A 22,557-nucleotide genomic window follows, 5' to 3' on the forward strand; every position below is an offset into this window, starting at 1 on the left:
GGATGTCTGGCTCTAGATGAGTGATCACACCATCGTGATTATCTGGGTCGTGAAGATCTTTTTTGTACAGTTCTTCTGTGTATTCTTGCCACCTCTTCTTAATATCTTCTGCTTCTGTTAGGTCCATACCATTTCTGTCCTTTATCGAGCCCATCTTTGCATTAAATGTCCCCTTGGTATCTCTAATTTTCTTGAAGAGATCTCTAGTCTTTCCCATTCTGTTGTTTTCCTCTATTTCTTTGCTTTGATCACTGAGGAAGGCTTTCTTATCTCTTCCTGCTATTCTTTGGAACTCTGCATTCAGATGCTTATATCTTTCCTTTTCTCCTTTGCTTTTTGCTTCTCTTCTTTACAGGTATTTGTAAGGCCTCCCCAGACAGCCATTTTGCTTTTTTGCATTTCTTTTCCATGGGGATGGTCTTGATCCCTGTCTCCTGTACAATGTCACAAATCTTATTCCATAGTTCATCAGGCACTCTATCTATCAGATCTAGGCCCTTAAATCTATTTCTCACTTCCACTGTATAATTATAAGGGACTTGATTTAGGTCATACCTGAATGGTCTAGTGGTTTTCCCTACTTTCTTCAATTTAAGTCTGAATTTGGCAATAAGGAGTTCATGATCTGAGCCACAGTCAGCTCCTGGTCTTGTTTTTGTTGACTGTGTAGAGCTTCTGCATCTTTGGCTGCAAAGAATATAATCAGTCTGATTTCGGTGTTGACCATCTGGTGATGTCCATGTGTAGAGTCTTCTCTTGTGTTGTTGGAAGAGGGTGTTTGCTATGACCAGTGCATTTTCTTGGCAAAACTCTATTAGTCTTTGCCTTGCTTCATTCCATATTCCAAGGCCAAATTTGCCTGTTACTCCAGGTGTTTCTTGACTTCCTACTTTTGCATTCCAGTCCCCTATAATGAAAAGGACATCTTTTTTGGGTGTTAATTCTAAAAGGTCTTGTAGGTCTTCATAGAACCGTTCAACTTCAGCTTCTTCAGTGTTACTGGTAACATTAGTGGTTTCTTATAAGGTATCACATTCTCATTACTGTAGTTCTATGGTCTTTGGATATTTGTTGTCACACCCTGCTGTGCTTTATTTTCTAGAGTCATCTTTGGTATCCTCCTCCTTTTAAAAGAAAGTAACAACATCCATAAACATAAAAAAAGTCACAAAGTAAATTTAAACTACTACCTATCTATATTCCATTTTTGTCTATTTTACCACATAATATAAACATATCCTTGCTATATTATAAGATACATAATTGGGCTTTAGAGGATGGAGCTCAAGTAACCTTCACATTGTTACTTCTTACTTTTCTCCAACTTCCCAAGTCAGTGTCTCAGCCTCTTGTTACTTATTTATTTGTAAGTAAGTAAGACATTTTTAGAGCCAAGGATTTGACGTGGGCAAGTAGATGGTAGGAAGCAGGAAAATAGAGAAATCAGTTCTTTTAGCATGAATTGATACTATTAAGAATTATCTTTTAGGTTTCTTCATGGAAAGATATGTTTCATAAAAATGTAGAGATAAAATTTCTCCACCCTTATCTTACTATAATAATATCTATAAGCACTATCTCTTTCTTTGAATTTTTATTGTTCTCTCTTTTTGAATTATTAAGATCTGATAATGTTTAGTGAAGAACCAATCTGAAAAGGCACTACTGGTTCTCATTTAAAAGATATAAGAAAAGAAAATGGAACACTGTTATCAAAAGCATTAATAGATTGTTGAATGAAATGGAAGGTTAAATAAGACATCTGTTAGATATAAGCTCTTTGAAAGTATGCATTTGTAGTAGTATTGAATAATTTTACTTTCACTTTTGATTTTTTATTTAAAAATGTCTTCGTGAAGAACAAGATGTTTAGGGTGATAAAGTACTCTGAGGCCAAAGAAAGAATAAATAACTCTTTTACATGTGATGTGGAGAGAGAGCTGATGTTAGCTATCTGGATCCATTGGTGATATAAATCCATGTGGATTCATGGAGTTGTTCTCGAGAAGCAGGCGGGAACACCAGTTGGGAAATGTTTCTCTCTGGAGCTGCTCAAGTGCATCCATTTCATTTCAGTAGATGGGGATATGAGCAGGCTGTATATGAGAAGTGTGACTACCAAATGATTAGAACAGATTTGATAAGGAAAGCATGCTTGTGGAGTCAGCTTGTCAAATTTATATTTTATTAAGGGATGTCTGTGTGCCTGTCAATGGGCTTATGTTTTCTTTCAGTTTAAAGCACAGCAATGTCACCTGATGCATGCTCCACGCTGCATATTGCTTCTGGGGAGGTTGCTGGCACTGTTATAGAGAGGCTCTTCTGCCTCTGAACAGTTACTTGTCTTGTTCTTCATTCTATAGCCTATGCCCTGCACAGAGTTTCAGTAATAACATGGGTTTGGGGCCAGGCTGGTAAATGCCAGCATCAGGATTTTCCTAGCAGGTATTAGATGAACTCAAAATTTTCTCTCTCGAATTGGAAAGCAGTGTATAATGAATAGACAAAATAGTGCCTTTAAGAAATGCAGTGGTAATAAAGCCTGTCATTGAAGGGAAATTGTCCAATTCTGAAGTAAGGTAATTAAAAAAAAAACTGATGTGGCGAAATTTTTTTCAATTTACTATTATAGAGTTGATCTTCTTTGATGTCAACGTTCAAAAGGTAAAAAAAGTCTCTGTTTTACATAGACTGTTGATATTAGCTTAATTTCTATTCTAGCTTACCGAGGCAATGTAAATTAAAAACAAGCAATGGAAATACCATTTCATCTTGATTAAACCATCTAAATAAAGCGATAGTGCTAATAAGCACCTGCTTTAAGAACGGAGTGTGTCTATATCTTTTGATTTCTACTCTTGCTCAAAACTGACATTCACATTCTATGCTGCCATTTGAATTTCTTGCTATTTAAAGTAATTTTTTTTTTTTTTTAATCAGGATGGATGTTACTGTTGAGTATCTGTAGCCCTATTTTGGCAAGGAAATCAGAGCCTGGCAGCCTTTTTCAACAATTTCCTATAATGCAGGAGGGCTTAATGCCCCTATTATAGAACTGATTCTATTATACTCTCCTCTCCAGAACTAATGGAGCACTCGACTTATTCATGTTAAAGAAAATGATTAAATATGAAAAGCTTCCAGACTCTGCTTCTTGCCAGGATTAAAACTGCTCTGTCCTTTATACTGACCAGAAAAGTCACCCCTTAATTAAGTTTATTGTTATTTGTCACCTGCCAGGAAGTTGCATGCGAAGCACATAAAAGCACATCTGTTGGAAACAATTTTAGATCTGCCTTTAAAGTCCATATTGTTGTTTTATTGTATATATATATATATATTTTAATTAATAATCATGGCTAACATTTATTGAGGGCTTAAAACACGAGAATACTCTTTTAGTTCTTCATATGAATTGAGTCAAGTAATTTTTATTGGAAAACCCTAAGAAATACGTGCTGTTTTTGTCACCATTTTATGGATGGAGAAAATAAGGCTCAGAGCTTAAGCCAGTAGTGGCATAAGGATTGAACTACTCACCATCTAAGCTCTTAATAACCACTATTCTTATCTATTTTTCCATTTAGCTAAAACATATGAAAGTGAATTAAGCTAGTGAGTTGGTAATCAACTCATTCATTAAAAATGTATTGAGTGGTCATTTTTTGCAACATAATAATCATAGCAAAGTATTACTGTAAGCTGGGTAAAATATAGTTTCTTAACTAAGTGAACTTTTTATTTAGTGACAGATAGGAAGGCACAAGCTAAATAAGATGTAAGGTTGTGTGTATTGTATTACAATGCAAATACAAATTCAATAGGAGGTTCAGAGGGATACGTTTATCTTAATTATGGTGTCAGACAAATGTTTATGAATGAGCATGCTTTTAAAGCTTTATGAAAGATTTGGACAAGTAGAGTTATAGAATTACAATTTCTGTGTAGAGGGTAAAGCATAAGCCAAAGAAAAGAAAGTCTCTGTGGTTTACTGTTTCTTTCTTTTCTTTTCTTTTTTTTTCAGTAAAGCTGGGGCATTATTTTGAGATGTTTATAGTGGGAAAAGCAGTATAGAATCATATAGGGTTAGAGTGAATGTGTTCATAGAGATGATCTACTATATGAAACTTTCACTGATATAAAAACTGAAGCTGGAAGAAATATTATACACTTTTATTTATATAATCTCTTATTGTACAAAGACTTGAAAGTTGCAAACAGAAATATTAACTTGAAAGGATAAATTGTATTCATGTTATGGATGAAACTGAATGTCCAATTTAGGAATTTAGATTTTAGTAGAGAGCCAATGAGGGCTTCCCTGGTGGCTCAGCGGTAAAGAATCTGCCTGCAATGCAGGAGCCACAGGAGACGGGGGTTCAGTCCCTGGGTTGGGAAGATCCCCTGGAGGAGGAGATGACAACCCACTCCAGTATTCTCGCCTGGAGAATCCCATGGACAGAGGAACCTGACGGGCTACAGTCCATGGGGTTGCAAAGAGTCAAACATGACTGAAGCAACTTAGCATGCATGCAGAGACCTAATGAAGTTTTTTGCTTTTTGTTTTGTTTGTTTAGTTTGCTTGGCAGTATGTATTGATCTCTGGATGCAGACCAGAATTTAAACTGCACCTCTCACCTTTATTACTCACTAACCCTGTGGTTTGTAGCAAATTCACTAATCTCTCTCTTGATGATAATATTATTTCCCTCAAAGATTTACTCAAGGGTAGCTTAGATATTGCATGTTTAGCTATTATTGGCATAGAGTATATATGAATATATAAGCACATAATTGCCACATTTGAGTTTTATGTAAATGGCTGGATAAAATCTGTGTTATAGAAAAATAACCAATGACAATGTGGATCATATTTTTCAAGGGTGGAAAATTGGAAGCAAGATGATAAATATTATAATGTCCCAGAAAAGAAGTAAAAAGTATAAACTGCATAATTAAGATAAGTCAAAATCTTATAGATTCTATAGCATTTGGTCACTGATTATACATGAGAGAGTCTAGAGAGAAAATATCGCTGATAACCCTGATCTTCAAAACCTGAATGAGTAAGAGAAAGGTGATGATATTGATTGATGTAGGAAGCAAGGATCAAGACAAAGTTTGAGAATGTTCATGATGAGTAGGAGTTTAGTGTTGAGGTACAGTTTGGGGGAGGTCTCCTGAATGTAGCTGAACAAGTGTAAATATCAGGAAGGTAAAAGACAAATTTCCAAGAGTCATCCATGGAATTAAAAATTGAAACTATAGAAGGACATTGTATTAAGGACTGAAGTATGGAAAAATTGAGGGAAAAGAGAGTGAGTAAGCTGAGCACTGAAGAATTGATGCTTTTGAACTGTGGTGTTGGAGAAGACTCTTGAGAGTCCCTTGGACTGCAAGGAGATCCACCCAGTCCATCCTAAAGGAAATCAGTCCTGAATATTCATTGGAAGGACTGATGCTGAAGCTGAAACTCCAATACTTTGGCTACCTGACGCGAAGAACTGACTCATTTGAAAAGACCCTGATGCTGAGAAAGATTGAAGGCAGGAGGAAAAGGGGCAACAGAGGATGAGATGGCTGAGTGGCATCACCGACTCAATGGACATAAGTTTGAGTAAAGTCTGGGAGTTGGCAATGGACAGGGAGGCCTGGCACGCCGCAGTCCATTGGGTTGCAAATAGTTGAACACGACTGAGCAACTGAACTGAAGTGAACTGAATAGTGAGTAGTTGTCAAAAAGATGGAAAGTCCATCAACTGAGTTTATGGCAAGGGAGTGATGTCACCATTTCCATAAACAGTAACTGTTCCACAGGGTGCTGCTTCAGAAAAGTAAAGGCACTGTAAAGTGGTCACTGGACTGTTATCAGTAACAATTAGGGATTTTTTAATACTGTGATTAAAGATAGTTTATCATAAGTTGAGGAATGATTAGAAGGAGAATTGGAAGCAGAGTATAATCAATATTTTAGTTTAGTAGAAGAGAAATTGGATTGAGGTCAAGTAGCATTTTATTTTTATAAGGACAATTTTATTTTTATATGGAATGACTGAACATTTACAAAGAAGTCTAATGAATAGACAAATTGAAGGTGTGTATGTAAAGACCATGGAGGCAGTTCCTATAGAACATGACATAGGTAAGATCAAGTGAAGTTTGAAGGACTTTGAAAATTAAAAAGAAAATTTCTTGTCTTCTGAGATAAAATGGTTACATAATGAACAGTTATAGAAACACATTGAAGTTGATGGCAGATAAGCTGATGGAGTTCTTTTGGGATGGTTAATCTTTCATCAAAGGAGAAAGTGAGATCAAGCAGTGATATGAAGAGCCATATGTTCCATTCACAAGAGAGCAACTCTATGTAAGAAAACACAGATTAAACTAAGAAAATCTAGGTAAGTTATTTACAGTTACATTTGAGATAGCAAATAGCATGAATTTGTAATGCAGCCAGTTGGTTGCTTTATATTTATCTATCTATATCTTCATTGCTTTGGAGATTTGGATTAAAAGCTGGATAATATAAAATGTTTATTTTGGCTGAAAATTGTCACTGAAAATTAAACATACTAGGTACCAAGCAAAAGAAAAAGGTCTTGACCTCTAGGGAGAAGATTTGATATAGTCAACCTGAAGCTCAGTCTTGATATAGATATGAACAGAAAATTTTAAGAATTGTAAATAATTGAGGAGTAGGAATAGTTCTGAAGCTAAATCGAAAGTTTAAAACAACATATGAAGTGGTGAAGGTAGAATACTCCATCCAGAGAGAGAATTCTCAGTACTTGAGATTTAGGCAAAGAAGCATTCTGAGCTGAGCTGAAACAAATTGGTGATGAAAATGATAATGTGTGTGCATATTTTCATGAAGAAAAAGATATAAGAAGGACCAGCAGGAAAACTGCTTTTAGTTTAATAGAATTGTCAAATTCAAGGACACAAAGATTTAATTTTAGATTTTATTCTATTAATTTTATGGATTTAGCTCTTATATTCAAGTCTGTTATCTATTTTTTTTTATCTCAGTTTTATTTATTTATTTATTTTACTTTACAATATTGTATTGGTTTTGCCATACACTGACTGTTATCTATTTTTAGTTAGCTTTTGAGTTTGGTGTGAGGTAGGGGTTCAAATTTTCTTTTATATGTAAACAAACAGTTGTTCTAGCACAATTTGTTGAAAAGTCAATTGTTTCCCCAACATAGTTTTCTTGATATGCTTGTCAAATTCAATTGGGTGTAAATGCAATCTATATCTGAATTCTTCATGCAAATTCATTGATGTATATGTATATCCTTATGTTAGCACCACACTGTCTTGATTACTATAGCTTTCTCATGAGTTTTGAAATTAGGAAACGTGAATCCATCAACAATCCATTGTTATTTTCTTTTTAAGATTGTTTGGACTATTTTGGGTCTCTTGAATTTCCATGTGAATTTTAGAATCATTCTGTAATTTCCTGCAAAAAAAGTCTTGTTGTTATTTATTTTTAAATCGGTTTTCTCTTCTCCAGTTCATTTATCTCTTCTCTAATCTTTATCATTTTGTTCTGTTTGCTTGAGTTTGGTTTGTTCTTCCTTTTCCAGTCTTTTAAGGTAGAAATTCAAGTTACTGATTTGAGAAGAAAAAAAAATTTTAGTATAGGCATTTATAAATATAAATTTGCCTCTATGTATACATTCCCAAGCCTTTTGTATTTGTGTTAATCTCAAAGTATTTTATAATTTCCTATATGATTTCCTCTTTGGTCCATTGAGCATTTAGGAATGTGTTGTTTAATTTCAATTTAGTTTTCAATTTCTAATTAATTTTGTTACTTATTTCTAATCTCATTTCATGTGGTCAGAGAACATACTTTGTATTAATCTAGCCTTTCAAATTCATCAAGGCTTATTTTAAAGACTAGTATCTGTTCCATATATATTCTGATCTTGTTCCAAGATTGGTTCAAAATATAAATTAAGTCAATATGATCCATTATGTTAAGAGAAAAGAATAAAAAGCACATGATCATTTCAATTGGAAAGTATTTGAAAGAATCTAACACATTTCAATATAAAAACCCTAGAAAAAACTAGAAATAGACAGACACTTGTTTAATTTGATTAAGTTTACTTAAAAACCCATCACTGGCATACTTATTGTTGACTGCATTCTTTACTACAGAGACTACAAATAAGACAAGAATGTCTGCTCTCTCGACTTAATTGTACTGGAGTTCTATACAGAATAATTAAGAGAGAAAAGGAAATTAAAAGTATACAAAATGAAAAGCAAGAAGTAAAGCTTTTATTTGAAGAAGATATATCTTTAACAGGGAAAATCTATGAGACCTAGTAAGATAATTGATCAAGGTTTCAAAATCAATATACAAGAATCAATTGTATTCTATACACTTTAATGAACAATCTGAAAATGAAATTCCTAAAACTATTCCATTTACACTAGCAGCAAAAAGAATAAAATACTTAGGAATAAGTTTAATAAGTACAAAACATTATGAAAACTAGAGAACATTGTTGAGAGCCATTTAAATATGATCTAAAAATAAAGGGAAAATTCACATATTCATGGATTTAAAGACAATATTATTAAGATGGAACTACTCCCCATACTGACCTGCAGAGTCAACACAATCCAAATGAGAATCCTTCAAATTAATTGTCTAATGATTTGCTATCTCCTCTCCATGTTCTCTCATTCTTTCTCTCTCTTTTGTGAACTACCTTTAATCATTTCTGCCCCATTTTTTAACTTTCAAGCCCAACAGCTAAGATGTGATTTGAAGGAATATAGTCTGCCAGATGAACTAAGTGTGGAAAGTGTGCACTTTTAAAAAATACTTGCTCTCTGATTCTGTTTTATTTTAAACAGCTCATACATTTCATATACGAAATAATTCGCCCATTGAAAGCACACAAATCAATGGTTTTGAATATATTCACATAGTTGTGCAGTCATCACTACAATCTAATTTTACATTTTTATCTCTCAAAAGAAACCCTGTACACATTTTCATTCACTCTGTGTTTTCCATTCTAAACCCACTCAAAGCAAGCACTAATTTATTTCTGTCTGTACACAGTTGCCTTTTCTGGATATTTTATATAAATGTAATTATACAATTTGTGGTCTCTGTGACTGTATTTTTTTCTCTAGGCATAATGTTTCCTGATTTCATCCATGTCCCGGCATTTATTTGTATTCCATTCCATTGTAGTACTCAATAATTTTTAACTGCATGGGTATATCACATTTTGTTGATTCATTGATTAGAAGATAGACATTTTGTTGATTCCACTTTTTGGTGATTCTGAAATTACTTTCTGTTTTTATACCCTCTGTGAAATAGAAACAATGTGATTAACTATGAGGAAGTTCACTTTAAGGGGTTAAAGGCTTGAGGACAAAAGGGAAAATATAAATTATTTAGGGGAGTAAAAGACTGAATGGCCTGAGGAACTGTTGCAGAAATGGGTGACTTGCCGGGCCCACTTGGTTTTAGTGATCAGGAATTTAAAGTGAGACTGATTTTGTCTTTTCTGTCTGACTTCAGCCATTCAAGGGCTTGAGAAAAAGTGGATGAAGAATTGATTAGAACCAAAATTAGGGAATTTACAAACATGTTCAGTGGAGAGAGAGGAAAATGAGAGTTGAGTGTGAATGCAGGGTGTTAGTGTGGTGGCAGAATTGAAATTTATCCTGGGAAAAAAAGAACAGTAAGTGGCAGGATGGAGAGAGCCAAGAAGCATGAACTGAAAAGGTGAGAGGTGGTGGATGAAGAGGGTGAGGCTTGATATTTGGATAATAGGGAGTATGCTGCAAGTGGTAATGCCAACTTCAAGGCAGTTCAACCATGGGAATCAGTGCTGGAGGCTGGGTGAAGGCAAAGGTCATTGTAGGAGAGGAGTTCAATGAATCAACAGGCTGAGGTATTGAATGAGCATCTATCATGATATTAAAAGTATCAATATTTATGAAGTTTTTAGAGAGGGGTGGGGATAGGTGATCCATGGACTACATCTTCAAAGATTTAGGTGATTAATTTCTTTAGAGACCTAGAAAAAGGAATGGGTTTTTAAGGAGATATGAAGAACAATGATGAATATGCACACCTGAAAGAATTGCATGGAGAGAAATATCCTCAGGAGCAGCCTTGCTTGGGTTCACAGAAGAAGTTGAAGATATTTAAGATTTTTAAGTTGACTGGTCCAGAGGGCACAGTGACTCAGTGTGGGAGTTGGAGGGTGAAATATGAGATTGGGTCAATTCAGACTTCATAAACAATGTCAGTCAGTTTAGTTTAGTTCAGTTCAGTTTCTCAGTTGTGTCCAGCTCTTTGTGACCCCATGGACTGCAGCACACCAGGCCTCCCTGTCCATCACAAACTCCCGGAGCTTATTCAAACTCATATCCATCGAGTTGGTGATACCATGCAAACATCTCATCCTCTGTCATCCCTTTCTGCTCCCACCTTCAATCTTTCCCAGCATCAAGGTCTTTTTCAATGAACAATAAACAATGCAGGCAAGATAATCACGTGATGAGAGAGAACCTGCTGCTACTGCTCAGTCACTTAGTCGTGTCTGACTCTTTGTGGCCTCATGGACTCTAGCCCACCAGGCTCCTCTGTCCATGGGATTCTCCAGCAAGAATACTGGAGTGGATTGCCATGCCCTCCTCCAGGGGATCTTCCCAATCCAGGGATCTAACCTGAGCCTCCTGCATTGGCCAGCAGGTTCTTTACCACTAGTGCCACCTGGGAAGCCCCAGGTAACCTGGGGATCCTGTATTTTCTATGGTGACTGACATAAAAAGGGACAAGGGTCTTGGTGGGATTATTTCTGATGATCTCTGAGACAGATTTGAATGCTGATACTATAACTGTTGAGGAAGGGAAGAGGGCTGCAGGAGCACATAAAGTTCTGTTTTCATCCCTTGGCATCTTCTTTCAAAGGCAGCTTTAAGAACCCAAAAAGGATCACAACATACAGAACTCTGTGAGAGCTCCATTACCTTTGATGCTATTGAGGCTGAAATTTTATTTTAAGAAAGGAAAGGAAGTCATGAGGAAAACTATTCTGTACATCATTCTGAACATCAATGAAAAGATGCTTGGTGAAATGCAAGTGGCTGAAATGTTAGCAAATGTGCTCAAACAATATTTGAGGTTAAAATATCAAAGAAAATTAAACATAAGGCTTAATCAAATATGGATCATAGACCTTAGAAAGAAGAATTAGAAATGCTCAGTGGTCTCACAAATCAGTAAGAATAATAGCAACACTGCAGTATAAATAAAAATAATCATTAAATATCGGAAACAAGTCAATAAAAAATAAGACAAACTGAAAAATATTCAACACAACTGCTACTCACAGAATTACATAATAAAATGCAATGACATGCTTCCTTTGACATATTGCAAGTTCAGTTCAGTTCTGTCACTCGATCGTGTCTGGCTCTTTGTGACCCCATGGACTGCAGTGTGCCAGGCTTCCCTGTCCATCACCAACTCCCTATCCAACACCAACATATTGCAAACTTGCAAATAAATTATATTTGATAGATATATAAATATTATTCTATAAGTATATTAATGTTTTATGAATATATTCGTTCATAATTATGTATATATATTAAAATTTTTGTATATTGTTTGTATATGTTCAATAACAGGCAGAAAAGTGATATCTCTCATGTGTTTCTGAGGAGAGTGGGGAGTTAATATGTAAAATGTTTGCAGCAATAGACTTTATGTACTAAGAATATTTAAAATGCTTATGTACTTTGACCCCTTAAATCCACTTTTGGAATATATCTTAAGGAAATATCAGATGTATACTCAAAGATTTATTTTTATGCATACTAATTGAAACATCATAAAACTAAAATATTGGAACTACTCTAAATATCCAAATAACGGGTGAAAAACTGCAGTATTTAAACCTCAATGTCTATTAATGGCTATTGGACAATGCTGGCAGTGTTTTAAATAAATTTTATGATATAATATTGGATGCACATGAAAGGAAAAAAATCTTTATTACAGAAGAATCTGACATGAGTGAGCGACGGAACAACAACAATATATCTATAAACATATTATGCCTTAGGCCTTTGAAAATCATAGCAAATTCAGTCCAAGGAACTAATATATCTCTGAGCTTATATGGAAATGCTTCAACATAAGGAAGCCATGTTTTGAAGCCATCCATCCCATGGCTTCAATCCCATGGTTGGATGGCATCACTGACTCAGTGGACATAAGTTTGAGCAAACTCAGGGAGATAGTGAAGGACAGAGAAGCCTGATGTGCTGCAGTTCATGGGGGGTCACAAAGAGTCAGAGATGACTTAGCAACTGAACAAGAAGAACATAATTTGATGCATAATTAAAAGAACATGCAAGAACCACCTAACAACTTCAGCACTGGAACATTTTCAAATATCTCTAAAGTTATCTACAGGACTCTTGCCTATCCCACCAATACCTAAAAGCTTATCCCTAATTTCTTGATCATAAATACACCCTTTATATTGGAGCGTAACAAACATACAAAAAATACCCAAATCATAATATATAGATAATGAATATTGTAATTGAACATACCTGAGTAACCAGCATCCAGATTACTAAACACAGAAATACAAGATAAGCCCTCCTTGTGCTGCTTTCCTCAAAGGAAAATTATTCTGACTTCTCCTACTATAATCAGTTATGCCTGACTTTGAACAATACATAAATGAACTCACATAGTATGCATTTTTGTGTGTGTTTGGATTCTTTCTAAGCATTGTGTGTGTGGACATCTCATTTCCAAATTGGAAGAGCAAAGTATTCTGAAGATCTTGCTGCTTTATATAAAAACAGAAACACTGGCAAAATCTCTCAAAATCAGTATTTTCAGAAATCTGGAAATTAACTAATGACTTGCAACAATTTGAGGAATGCTTTTACTAAAAGATAAACAGTAGATTCTTAGTAAGAACCCAGAGTCTTGTCACTTTTTCAGTTGTCGTTCAGCCGTGTCCAACTCTGCGAGCCCATGGACTGCAGCCTGCCAGGCTTCCCTGTCCATCACCAACTCCTGGAGCTTACTCAAACTCATGTCCATTGAGTCGGTGATGCCATCCAACCATCTCATCCTCTGCCGTCCCCTTCTCCTCTCACCTTCAATCTTTCCCAGCATCAGGGTCTTTTCCAATGAGTCAGTTCTTCACATCAGGTGGCCAAAGTATTGGAGCTTCAGCTTCAGCATCAGTCCTTCCAATGAATATTCAGGACTGATTTCCTTTAGGATGGACTGGTTGGATCTCCTTGCAGTCCAAGGGACTCTCAAGAGTCTTTTCCAACACTACAGTTCAAAAGCATAAGTTCTTCAGTGCTCATCTTTCTTTATTTTTCAACTCTCACATCCACACATGACTACTGGAAAAACCATAGCTTTGACTAGAAGGACTTTTTTTGGCAATCTCTCTGCTTTTTAATATGCTGTCTAGGTTGGTCATAGCTTTTCTTCACCATCTGTAGTGATTTTGGAGCCCCTCAAAATAAAGTCTGACAGTTTCCATTGTTTCCCCATCTATTTGCCATGAAGTGATGGGACCAGATGCCATGATCTTAGTTTTCTGAATATTGAATATTAAGCCAACTTTTTCACTCTCCTCTTTCACTTTCATCAAGAGGCTCTTTAGTTCTTCTTCACTTTCTGCCATAAGGGTGGTGTCATCTGTGTATCCGAGATTATTGATATTTCTCCCAGCAATCTTGATTCCAGTTTGTGCTTCATCCAGTCCAGCATTTCATGTGATGTACTCTGCATATAAGTTAAATAAGCAGGGTGACAATATACAGTCTTGACTTACTCCTTTCCCAATTTGGAACCAGTCTGTTGTTCCATGTACAGTTCTAACTGTTGCTTCTTGACATGCATACAGATTTCTCAGGAGACAGATCAGGTGGTCTGGCTCATCTCTTTAAGAATTTTTCAGTTTGTTGTGATCCACATAGTCAAAGGCTTTTTAACTTACCCTATTAATATCTCCTTCTCCCAGCTCAATAATAGTCTTAAAAAGCAATTATGTTAGATGTGAAAACCGGCAACTTAGCACAAGCTGGAATAATGAGTTTGGTGTACCTCAAAACCCCTTTCTTCCAGATCTGCCACTATTTGACCAGTTTAGAAAAGCTCCATTCTCATATCATTTGACCTGACTTGGAGTTCTTTTCATGTGAGCTGCCCAGAGGGCATTTTATAAAAAAAAAAATCAGCAAATGTGTATCATTGCAGCTGCTAATCAAAAAACTTAAAAGAAAAATAAGATATCCTTAAGAGCTTTAAGGAGCTTTACTATATTCCTGGGAATCTACAAGGCCACATACATATTCACAGCTAAGAGCATGTGCAGGGCTATGCACATGTTGAGAAAAACCTGAGAAGATCCCAGGCTCTCACCTTTGGTTGACTTGAGGCTTTGTACAAGCAGGAAGTAAAGACTAAGGCAGAGTTATAAACTGACTACTCGAACACTGAAAACAGATACCATCATACACTAAATATGTAATAAATCCAGCAAGGGTGTAGGACACAAAATAAGTAATCAAATATCAATTATATTTCTGTACACTAGCAATGAACAATCAAATTAGAAAATACTTCCATTTAAAGAGCACCAAACCCCCAAATTTTTACAGAACAAATTTAACACAAGCATGCACTTAAAACTGCAGAATATCATTGAAAGAAATTATAGATCTGCATAAATTTTCGAACATCCTATAGTCATGGATCTGAAGAATTAAAACTGTTTATATGAACATATTCCCAAAATTGATCTATGGGTCAATGCAATTCATTGCTATATGCATTATTCCTGGCTAACTTCATGTGTGCATGCTAAGTTGCTTCAGTCCTGTCTGACTCTTTGCGACTCTATGGACTGTAGCCTGCCAGGCTTCTCTCTCCATGAGGATACTCCAGGCAAGAATACTGAATTGGGTTGCCATGCCTTCCCCCAGTGAATCTTCCTGACCCAGGGATTGAACCTGCATCTCTTATGCCTCCTGCATTGGCAGGCGGGTTCTTTACCAGTGCCACCTGGGAAGGCTGGCTAACTTCATATCTATCACTAAAAGAAAAAAGTAGTAATAATACTGTTCACAATACCATGGTTTTAGAATTCTGTTTGCACAGAAACAATATGTATCTTCTTGCTTCTGCAGTTCCTGAAGACCATTTATTTAATGCTGGTTGCATCATTACCCAGGGTACTGCATCTTCCCTTGTGCAGCCCATGAATACTGGTTCCTAATGACTCAAAAGTTGCTACTATGCTTCACTGATAATGAACACAGAGACGAATATTATCCAGAGTGTAAAGGAAAATATAAACAATAATCCATTTTCTGGTCATGTTAAACTTGTGATTGCAAATATAAAATAACATATCTCCAACTACATCTTCTCTTGACTACTTTAGGCAGTAATCACTACATTCCTAAGATGTGATCTTATTCAGTGTTGCCCATACTTCTGCCTTCTAAACACTGCCACCAGTGAAGAGAGGCAAGGACTCAGTGTTCAAAGCAAGGAGAATGATTCCATTCTGCAAGGAATAGTCATCCTTCATCCAGCATGAAGTCTGACTCAGAAGAGCACAACCTTACCACATTGATGGGAGACCAGAAGACATTAATCAAGAAGCCCTCATGTCATTGTGGAGTAAATGTCTCATCACCTTTAGAAGAATTATGTGCAGTCACTCCCATAGATTACCTGGAATGTGGTTCAAAATTTGTGAAGAGGCTTGGTGACCTCCTTGGATGCTGATGAGGGGAGTCCCAAGATTAAATATTGGATGCTGGCATCCATGCTGTCCTTGGTGCTATATAAAGTGGAGGTCCAACACAGAGGGGTGAGGATCCATGTAGGGATCTCCCCACAGGACCCATGTCCAAGGGCCGACAGCAGACCATCATAGCCCAGAGCTCTGAGCTTGTCTGCCATGCTAACTTGGATCAAAGCTGTCCTAAACCAATGTGTCAGAACCATGTCCGTGGAACATCTAGTCAACCCCACAGTCTGGTATAGGATCTAAGAATACCCTGAAGCGGAGAAGCGGGGGACTACAGCCCACATAGCTCCTGGTATTCACACAGGGCACCACACCTGAAAAGCACTATTAGCTTTGGCAGGTCCAGCTTCTGGAATGGGACTTAAACTTTTTGGAGGTTGATGCTTCCAGTGAAAGTGGCACATGTGGCACCAGGTCCAGGCTCTAGATTAGCTGCCCAGAGAACACTGCTGCCTCTGGCTAGTCCTAGGCACAGGAGGGTGACTTAGAATATTTTCTGGAAGGCATTCCAAAATGTAGGGCCACCTGAAACGTGGGGGCTCAGAGAAGGAAACTCTCCAGAGCAGTTTTAAGAATAAATTGGCAGAGATATCTACTAGTTCACCAAAATCCATTTCCTTCTAGGCAAACAGCAAGATTGTATTTCCCAGGCTTCCTTAAACTTAGGTGTGACCAGGTGAGTTCTAGCTAGTGAAATGTAGACAGAAGTGGTACGTGCCACTTTCTGACCTGACCCATAAGAATTTGCTCCATGACCTTCTGCTCTCTTTTCCCTTGCTTTATTGGATGTTTGTGAGTATTCAGATTGAGCTTGGGTCCTGTGTATTGAAAATGACATAGGTTAATCTGGCTGCCTGAATCAGAAGTGAAGCAGAATCCTGCAATCCCTACCTGACTCAACTTCGGGCAAGAAATGCACTTCTGTCACATGAGACAGCTGAGAGGTCAGAGTCTAGCTGTTGTAGCAACTAAACTAATAGAGTAATGTTTTAAAACTGTGTATATTTATGTCAGAATTCTTATTATTAAACTGAAGCATGTGAAATTATTTAGAAAGGTGCATTATTAGTACTTCAGGTTCACTGTGTAAGCATTTTGCCCTAAAATTAGAAGTAGATAGTAATATTAGTAATGTTACTAATTTCACATGGAAGGAAAATATATAATTTATTTCTAAGAGAAATACATAATACAGGAACATAATTTATCCTAGGTTTAGCAAGGCCATTGACCACATGTGTCATAAATCTCTTCTAGCTATAATAGTTATTAATAAAAAGGTAATGTGTCATCAGCTATGTCAACACAGAGGGAAATTTCTAGTCAAGTTCCATAAAATGCTGTCATTCATTGGTCTGATTTCTCATTTTCACTAGCAAGTTGGATAAAGACAGATGAGAAATACTTACCTAATTTGCAGGTGATGGAAACCAAGAAGAGATAATATAATATGCCAGAATCAAGATGCAAAATGATTGAAAAGATAAAGTGAAACAAAGAAAATAAAATTTAGCAAAAATAAATGTAAGATACAGAATTTGGTTTTAATGTAAATTACCTAAGTATGATAGATATGGCTTATTTTAAGGAGTAAAATCAAGGACATTCCTGAAAGAAGTAGCATGGGTTCAAAATTTAAAACTTGCCAGATAGGTCACCAGAATGATAACATAGCTGCTTCTTAAAAAAAATAACTCAGATAAAGAATAGAAGTGTAGATAACTCTGGTACCCTTCAAATAGTAACTCTTAATGGAGGGGTTTTGGCAATCTGGGGGTGTATTTATTAATATATTTTAAAATTGTCCCAGTGCTTCTTGTATGTTCAGCATTACTGGCCAGCAATGCCAGATACATTGCAATGCACAAGGCAGGTCAAACCTTCAAGGCATTGTCCTATATCATTTATGAGCTTCAAATGTTCTCCTGGATAAGTAAAAGTTGTTTATAATCATCTAAGCTTAAAACCTAATTTCACATAGCATTAATCCTAAACTATTTCTGCAGGGTATTATTTTTTCCAGGTGTATAACTACTATGTGGAAAGATTGTTCTTTGGTTTTTATTCAGAACTTTACCAGGGCCTGTTTACAATTTCAAAAAATTATGTCACTGGTGGCTTCACTATTTGCTCCTGTATCAACTATCAGCTGGCATTTGAAATAAGTGTATTTATGGAAATATATATATGGATCGCAAATCTCTTTTCTGTTGTGTCTGCCATTGTAGTCTTGTGAAAGTATTTAAATAATGAAGTACACATTATTTTATTATATGTCGACTTAAAATGTCTCGTATTACACTTAGGATATTAATTTTTGAAATTATTTTTTGTAGATAGATTGATTTTCTATTAATCTTTTTAGCGATAGTAAAGACAGCATTATATAATATTTACCATAAAAAGAGGAAGCTCCCCTGGGTAGGAAATGGCAACCCACTGCAGTATTCCTGCCTGGAAAATTCCGTGGACAGAAGAAACTGGTGGGCTACAGTCCATGGGATCGCACAGTCGAACACACACTGAGTGCACAGTCACACACACTTAAGAAGAGGCATTGAATCACAAAGAGTCCAGAACCACTGATGGAAATGTCTATATTTCACCTATACAAAGATTTGGTATCCTCTAGGATTTAGAATTGAAGTGAACTTAATGGATTGTGATATGATCATAAGGAATCTGGAATACAGACCATTGAAGGAAAATGTCAGATTCTGAGGACCAAGAGGATATGAGAGGAAATTAATTGAATATATATTATATGCCAAGATTATACTTCTCTAATATTCTTAATTGAAATCTTTTTTATTTTTTTGGCTGTGCCAGGTAGTATGTGGAATCTTAATTCCTTGGCCAGGGATTGAGCCTGCATCCTCCAGTAGTGGAGGATCCTAATCACTGGACTGCCAGGGGAATCACCTATATTATTTAAAAAAAAAGTTGGACTTCCCTGGTGGTTCAGTGGTTAAGACTCTGTGCTTCCAATGCAGGGGCCACTGGTTTGATCCCTGGTCAGGGAAGTTCCACATGCTATGCGGTGTGGGGGGTTGGGGGGGAAATAAAAAACACAACTTCTGAGGGATCTCCTCAAAATAGAAGTTCACAATAACCTGTTTAAGTAATAAGTAGGATTTTCATATTTAAAATTGAGGAAATAAACTCAGAGCATTTAAGTAATTTGTCCAAAAGCAAAAGCTATCATGCTTGTTAGAAGCATGCTAGAAGATTCAAACCAAAATCTATTTGGCTTCGAAGCCCACGTTCTTAACTGTTATACAAGAGAAGATTCATAGGAGCTGCCTCCAGTTACTTGGAAGGGCTGATGTTAAAAAGGGATAGGTTTTACCTGGGCCATTCCAGTGGCTATAAAGCTCAGAATAAAGAAATTAAACAGAACTAGATTTTAGCTCAATTTAAAGAACTTTTATCAAAAATGATTATCTCTTAAAAGAATAGGCTTCCCCAAGAAGTACTGACCAGAAAGGTTAACATCAAACAATAAAAACTAGTGTCGATGATCTTGTGTCAGAATTCTTGTAGAAAGATTTTCTGCATCTGGGTAAGATAGTTGGTCTAGAGTTTTAAATCACTTTTGACTCTGTTCTTCTGAATCACGTAGTTCAACCTTCTATATATAACTTCCTTCTACACTACGTTGACATATGCTTATGGAACCACTAAGAGCCTGCTCTCTCCTATATATTCTTGTCTGCACTTAATTCATGAAAATCTCCAATATTCCATTTATCCTTGAATATGACCTTAAATTATTTTTGGAGCAGTGTGGAAGGGAAACATGTTTTCCCAAATAGTTCATGCCATCATAGGATAGCACAAAAGATCAGAAAGATTTTTCTTACTCTGATCTTTTGATTCCTATTTGTTGGATCTTGAAATATTTGGAGGTGAGTTATGTTTTCAGATAGCCTTTGATAATGAACCATTACCCATTTGATCTGGCTTCCTATTTGTTGGCTAGTTCTCTCTGGAAGATATTTTCATTTCTAAAAAACTTCCTTTTATGGCATGAACACCAGAATAGAACACAATCGTACATATCATGTACAGGTCAGCATCTTGGCCCCTCTTTCAGGAAATCTAGTGAACCTATGGGTTTAAAAACTTTGAAGTATAAGGGGGAAAGCTATTTACAAACCAAATACGCAGGGTATAACTAAGACCTCCTAATGGTCACTCTCATGATGGATTACTCTCCAACACAGCTATGAAAGGAGAGATTTTCCTTTCCCCAGGTGCATCAGAACATGAACTTAGAAGGGTCAGAGCTTTTTCAACTTCAGGAGGGTCACATTGAGTCATACCTTGTAGCTATAGTGGTAAAAGGAAATAAAAGAAAGGATTTTTTGACAAAAGAGTCAGTAGTAGATTGTCACTGAGTTGCCCAGGGCATTGGTCTGGAGTCTTGACCTCAGAATTCCCAGACATTGTGTTTCACTGCCTTCAACCTTGTTGACATTTGCTTGTTTGACTTTGCTTCTTGCCTGCTTCTACATAACAAAGTGGAAAGGAACACAAACTTCCTTTCAGTTAAACATAGATATAGGCCATATAAGGGACATTTGTGGGCTGATTGAACAGTACAGATTACTCATTGGGAAAAAAGTATTTTCAAATCATAGGCCAAATATTTATGTTAAAACTCACCACTCTTGAGAGCCTAACTTGTTACTGCCATTCTAAAAATTAGTAGAACATGTCATGATGCTCAGGAATAATTGCTGTTCTCTCACAGCAATAGAAAGCAATTCTGTTTGTATTATAACAGTAAATTCTTTAGAGCTTAAAAGAATTATTTCAATCCAAACATATAACAGTCTCGGAAGAGAAGATAATTTTAGAGCCTGTATCAACCAGTGATCATCTAGTATATTACCATTATTCAATATCCACAAGCGTTAAATGGTTTTCCAAGGCTATACACCTCTATTAATACAGATTGACTTAAAAATGACATCTCTTAACAATTTGCCTGATTCTGTTTCCATGATTCCATATAATTACAAGATGTTGGGGTATAGGATTCACATGTTAGTCTTTCAATGCATCATATACTTAGCAAGATGCCCTGAACTAGAAAGGATCCTGTTGTGCATGTTTTGAATTAAATGGACATCATGTGTTTTCTCCTGAATGAACTTTTGTCCCCAGTGGGCCTCCCTAACGTTTAATCTGCTTCTTGTCTTTTTATTCCCATGAGGACAGTTATTCCTATAAAAAGACCATTAAAATGCCAAGAGAAAAATGAGGGCCTTGGAGGGGTTCTACTCATTCTCATCATAACATGGATTTGTGAGTAATTTAGCTAATTGAGCACAATAAACATGTGAGCATTATTTGAAGGGTGAAGGATACTATTATTTCTGACAGGTTGATGAGCTCAAAGTGCAGACATTGTAGAAAGTGGGAAAGTTTTGAGAGTAACCAACAGACGTAAACCAAGCTGTCTCAGAGAATCAGATATTTTATCACGCTAGGCATATATGCATACCTGAAGGGAATCTCAGGCTCTTGACAATACCAAAAAAAAAAAAAAAAGTAGTGGCCCAAAGGTTTCCCTAGGGAACTTAGTTGTGGGTTTGAAGCCTTGACAACTGATTTAGGCAATGAAAAAATTTACTTAACACAATATCGCCCAGAGAAAACCTTAGATTTTCAAAGCCAAATCTATCAAACAAGCAGACTCTCACACAAAACAGGTAGACTAAACAGCATAAAATCACTTTGCTTACATCCATAAATATAAGAGCAAACTATCTGAGCTTCAACTTCCAACCTACTTGCAAATGATGTCATTATGCAGACCTAGCTTCAGCATGAAGACATAATTAGTATTCAGTCTGACAGAAAACCATTTCATTTAATTCCACTGGCTGAGATCCAACTGGCAGTATATATATGACAGCATACAAAACAGGCACTTTGGGTAAAAGCAGGCTTGGCATTAGTATGCTGGACAGTGACCTGGAATGGGAGTGGGGACAGAGCAAGGTTGGAAGGAGCAAAGGATCAGAAAGGGAGACGTCATTCCAGTTCAGAAACCCACTGAGTCGTGCTGTAGATGCAAAGGAAAGAGGTTTATTTAATAAAGATTCTTATGCCCTGTTAGTCATGCTGTTTGACAAATTTATGAACATAGTCATGATTAACTTTTAACCTGAAAAATTTACAGAAATCCTCCTAGGAATTTACCTGGAATGAAAATCTGATCCCACATATTAAGTACCTTTTGCAATATGAACTGAAAGCTATGCGCTGTTTCTTTAACATGCTAATTCCTTCTTTGTAATCCTGAGTTCATTTTGCTTGATCTGGAAACTGTCTGTGAAAAGCATTTTATTGACTCAGATTGCAACTAACCAATAATGACATTTAATGCTCCAGATTCATTCTTCACTCTACCAATTCAGTGTCCTGGGACAATGACCTGACAATGACCATCAGCAGTCTTTCTTTGTTCTAAGGTTTCCCGCGGGATTTTGCCAATATGAGGCACCAACAAGAGGTCTGGAGGCTGGGAGGAAGTCCTTGCCAGTTTCCCATGGTTAGACAGTCCTCTACCAAAGGTCACCGTTTCTCTTAGGTGACCCTCTCTGTGGAGCACTTTCTCCAAGTTCTTTTATTACTCCTGTTCCTTTTATTTTTCAGGCCTAAGAATATTGCCTGA

This window comes from Bos indicus, chromosome 4, assembly GCF_029378745.1.
Source record: "Bos indicus isolate NIAB-ARS_2022 breed Sahiwal x Tharparkar chromosome 4, NIAB-ARS_B.indTharparkar_mat_pri_1.0, whole genome shotgun sequence".
NCBI lineage: Eukaryota > Metazoa > Chordata > Mammalia > Artiodactyla > Bovidae > Bos > Bos indicus.